This window comes from Rhagoletis pomonella, unplaced genomic scaffold (genome assembly GCF_013731165.1).
Source record: "Rhagoletis pomonella isolate Grant_MI unplaced genomic scaffold, Rhpom_1.0 Rhpom_scaffold_00006, whole genome shotgun sequence".
NCBI lineage: Eukaryota > Metazoa > Arthropoda > Insecta > Diptera > Tephritidae > Rhagoletis > Rhagoletis pomonella.
Genome location: NW_023458560.1, coordinates 5826438 through 5831641, shown reverse-complemented (window position 1 = coordinate 5831641; position 5204 = coordinate 5826438).

Below are 5204 nucleotides of genomic sequence, written 5' to 3'. Positions count from 1 at the left end.
AAAACTTGGCGTTCACATGCGAACGCTTTGCGTACGCACACAGTTGAGTGTGAGCTTGAAAAAAAGGCATATTATGCATTTTAAATTAGTTTTTACTCTATAATTCTTAAATATATTTTAATTCTCTATCTTTTGATGTATCAACTATTGCAAAAAGTTAAGTAATAACGAAGATATTGTAAATATGGGTGCAATTTAATTTTTTTACAAGTTAACAAAAGTTGTATTAAAGTGATTTGTATACAAGATAAAATAAAATAAAAGTGTGTAAGCTATTAGGTAGAGTGTTATGTACATTTATATATATGAAAGTATGTGACAAATGCACTTTTTGATAAGGAAATCAGATGGAACGACTTAAGAAATTTTAACAACAAATATATAAACAGATATATTGCTTATATCTTTTAGTTATACAAGGTTTAAAGGATACCTCCCTTAACATCCTGTCCAAGTTTCATTTTTTAATTCCACAAAAACTGTGTTGTAGAAAAGGTGAGTCACTTTCCTCCCAGTTATTAGATTTGACGTTTTAAAAAGAAATATTTTCCGTCTATCTGGCGAAATCAACTACATTTGCGTTACTTTGACCACCCTTCTGTATCATTTGTATGCCTCTTCACAAAGGACCAGTTAGACCAGTTACCCGCACAAAAAAGGCATTGAAATGTCAGTAAAAATAAGAACTGATTTCCTAAGAAACTATTTGGCTACATTCCAAATGTACCTAAAATTGTTTGTTTTTACCGAAAGTACTTTCAAACTTAATACAGGTTCGATTATAACAACTTTTCCATCACTGTAGGTAATCCAACAGCTGATTTCGTATCGCTAATTGGACAGCTGACGTGTATGTGAACACCAAACTTAATGCCGCAATTTAAAGCTAACTGGCCTGTTTGAACATAGTCTAAGCCGGGGTGCTTTTACCCCTATTTTAAACATCTCCGATAGAACGTTCAGTTAGACATAACGGGATAAACTTATATAGTCATATGTTGGCTATATCACGCCCATTTTCCAAAATTCCAAACAATGTTACTTATTGTCCGATTTTGAAAATTTTCGGATATTTGGTATGCTGTAACAAAGTCAACAACTGTGTAAAGTTTGGAAGAAATTGATGCAGTGGCTACCAAGATATACACATGTAACCATAAGTGGGCGTGGCCACGCAAAAATTTATAATACTCTTATTTTTCGCCTAAAAATTATTGTAAATATAAATATTGAGTGGATAATCTTCAGTTGTTACCAAAATATCGCAGTTTTCGTATTTCTGAAAATTTCTGTTATATGGGAGGTAGGCGTGGTTATTGTCGGATTTTACCCATTTTCAATACCATCCGTCCTACGCCTGAAAGAAGTTTCGTTAAGATATCTCAATTTTTACTAGAGTTATCGTGTGCATAGACGGACAGACGGTCGGATAGACAGCCACCGCTTAATCGATTTTTCTTTTCATTCTGATCATTTATGTATACATTTGTCTATATCTATCTCGATTCGTTTCTCCTGTTACAAACAACCGTTATGTCAACAAAGTTATAATACCCTTGTGCACAAGGGCGCTCGGGTATAAAAATATGAGAAAAAAGCAGTGCGGCAAATTTTTTGGCATCGGATTTCATGGAAATTATGATGATAATGACATTACGAATTAAAAACCTTCTCTAAATTCCTCGGCCATGATTTTACTTCGGGCATTTGCACGCATTTTGAAATCACATAAAACTGAAAATAAAAAAATCAAATTGCTCAGAATTTTTTAAGTTTTGAATTTTAAAAGTATATTAGTGGGATTCATGAAACGTCGCAAAGTTGTTGCAAACGAGACTGACACAGTTGACGTTGTTAGCAGCGATGATTCTGAATCAAGTCAGTCGTTCGGTTTCCTGTCATAAACAGAAGAGTAAGTTTCAAAGGGCATCTTAAACCTTAAGGCATCGACGCAAACAGATGCGGATGGGCTATCTCATTTTCTTGTCAAACACTGTGTGGATCTTATTAGACCTTTGACAATCATTTTTAACTTATCCATCTGTTCGGGAACATTCATTAGTGATTGGAAAAAAACAAATATGATGGCCCGTAGTCATAGTCAAAATAAAGTCGACTTTAAAGTTAGTTGCAGCTGTTTTGACAGATATCCCATTGAAAATTATGTCAAAAAGCTGCAACTAACTTTAAAGTCGACTTTATTTTGACTATGACTACGGGCCGATGTCTCTAATTATAGACCAATAGCTAAATTAACCACAGTTGCCAAACTTCTTGAAAGTATTGTCAAGGATAAAATGTGGCACGCTGTCCAGAATGTCATTTGCCGGAACCAGCACGGTTTTGCCAAAGGAAGATCTACCGTCTCAAATCTTTACCGAAGATTGCCTTGCGAGTTTCGAGTCTGGGTACTAAGTCGATACTGTATATACCGACTTTTCCAAGGCATTTGACAAGGTCTCACATAAAATTTTGATAACTAAACTAGCTTGTCTGGTTTCCATTCAAAGTTTCTTGATTGGATTAGCTCTTATTTATCCAATAGGCACTGCGCTGTAGCACTGGAAAATACGTTTTCCCGTTACTTCCATGTGAGCTCTGGAGTCCCCCAAGGTAGTATTCTTGGCCCCCCTTCGGTTTGTCATTTTCATTAATGATATAAGTTCATGTTTCTTATTCTCGAAATTTCTGATTTTGAAATATACGTCAGCATATCATCAGGAACGTTCTAAAGAATAAATAATCAAAAAAGTTTATTCCAAACGTTCAGAATGAATAAAGAAATGCAGCCATTAATAAGTGTTATCACTTGGTTTATTCCAGAAAACTAAATACAATTAATACCTCATATACTATATCTGGTTGCCTTCTTAAATCAGTAGTCCAGACCAAAGATTTAGGAATTTACTCGAAGTTGACTTTCAATAGCCATATTGATTTCATTATATCTAACTCCTATTCATTGTTAGCCTTTGTTCGCAGTAATAGCTCTGACTTTTCAGATCCATTTACATTAAAAACCCTATAAATAGCTTTTGTAAGGTCTCGCCTTGAGTATGCTGCCAATATTTGGCGCCCTTTTCATATTGGCCTCATAAACAGAATTGAGCGTGTGCAAAAGACTTTTATTAGGTGTGCATTAAGATCTCTAAATTTTACTGAACCGTTACCTCATGTGGGTGTTGAGGTGTCGCTAGAGAAGACAGTGATGATGCTCCTCAAGGGGAAATTGTCGCGGGGTCGCCCGCCAGTCATCCGCTTAAACGGAACCAGTCTCAGGTATGAGACGCAAGACAAATACTTGGGGCTATTGATGGGCGAGCGGATGAACTTTGGTCCGCATTTGGTGCGGCTTAAAGAGCGACTTGTTGGTGTTGTGGGTCAGGTGCGTCGAATTTTGAGGTCTGATTGGGGCCTAGGTTACCGTGCTGTTCGTACCATATATCAGGGCCTGTTCGTGGCTTGTGCCACTTATGGTTCTGTTGTTTGGTATGAATATGTTATGACGGTTGTGGGTCGTAAAAAGATTTTGTCGTGCCAGAGGGTAATGCTGCTGTCTTGTCTACCGGTATGTCGCACATAGGTCATAGGTGGTCATAGAACGCTCTATGGCTTTCCGGTTAAGAAGGGGTTTAGAGATGCCGTTGCTGGATGGGTGGATTTCGGATGCTGACTTGGAGAGAGGGTATTTGGAGTGTAAACGATCCTTGCGGGAGACGGTGCTAAGGGAGTGGCAGGACCGTTGTGGCAATAGTTCCAACGGCCGCGTGACATATGGGTATATTCGTGATGTTAATTTTGTCCGTGAAAACCCGGATTTCAGATTTTGTCTGAGTCTGGGTTTTCTTCTAACCGGACATGTGCAATTCAACGCGTTTTTGCACAGCCGGAATCTTCATGATTCGGAAAGCTGTGCATGTGGTGCGCAAATAGAGGATTCCAGACACGACGACTGACGGACGATTTATTTTTGAGGATGCTCTCTCTTTGAGTCAGCATGTTGAAAGTCTGGGGGTGTTTGCACGAGAGGTGATTAGTCGAAGAAGGCGTGCAATTTAGTTGGGGGGTTAATTTAATGGGTGGGGGCGACCAGTCCAGAGTGGTATGGAAACAGGAGTTTACTCTGGCCTGTTCTTGGGTAAGGCCCCTCGGGGAGTATCGTGGTGGCTGTGGTTTAAACCCACATGCGGGGAGAGTCGTTCTGGCTCGATGTGGAGTTGCATTGCAGCCGGGTGCCGGACCCATAGCACGGCGAGGTTTAGATAGGCCTCGAACCTCAACAAGGTGGTTAGTGTGTCCATTCCGCACTGCCAATTGGTACCGAGATGGTTGCATTTCGGGGCGCTGATCTTCGCATTGATTTGGTTCACTGTGCTTTTGAGCGCCGTGGTGTAGGACCGGATTCGGCAGGTACCCACGGAAATATTAGCACACGTTGAACCGTTACCTTCGTACAATTCGCACTGTTTGCTTATAAATTTAAACTCACTTGAGGATAGGAGAAAGTTATTATCTTGCTCGTTTATCTTCAACGTGCTTACTGGGATTGTTGATTGCCCTGATATTCTACGGAGAATTCCTCTCAATTTTCCGCGAAGAAATTTGCGGCACATGGACATTTTTTATTTGCATTCCTCCAAGTCAATGTATGCTATGAATGCACTGATTTGTCGTGCCCTTAGAGAGATTAATAAACACAATGATATCGATTGTTTTCTTTGACCGAAATAAATAAATAAATAAAATGTCGCATTTGTTGCAAAATCTGCAACCTTGCGACACAGCCATATTATTTGAGCTGGCAATCATTGCAAACTCAAAGTCGCGAAAGACATGATATTTTATTAGTAGCCGTCATCAATTCGCCAACAGTTAGCGAGTGGCGAAACGAACGTGCAACTGGCATAAATATATTAGATTGGAAGTACTGAAAAAGAGCTGTCACAAATGGCATATGTTGGGAAGCACTTAATGAATTGCTTGGAAGCACTGAATTATTTGACAGTTCATAACGTAAACAAAACAATATTTTATGTGTATACATACAACGAGAATCTTTTGCAATAAGTTACAGAAAATTGAGAAGAATTTATAATAAAAACGCAAAAATGGACAACGAGCGACTAGATTTGGTAAGAAAGTGCTCTTTTTTGTAAATATCATGTATTTAGTCAAAAATAACATTTCAGATTTCCCAATTCCTA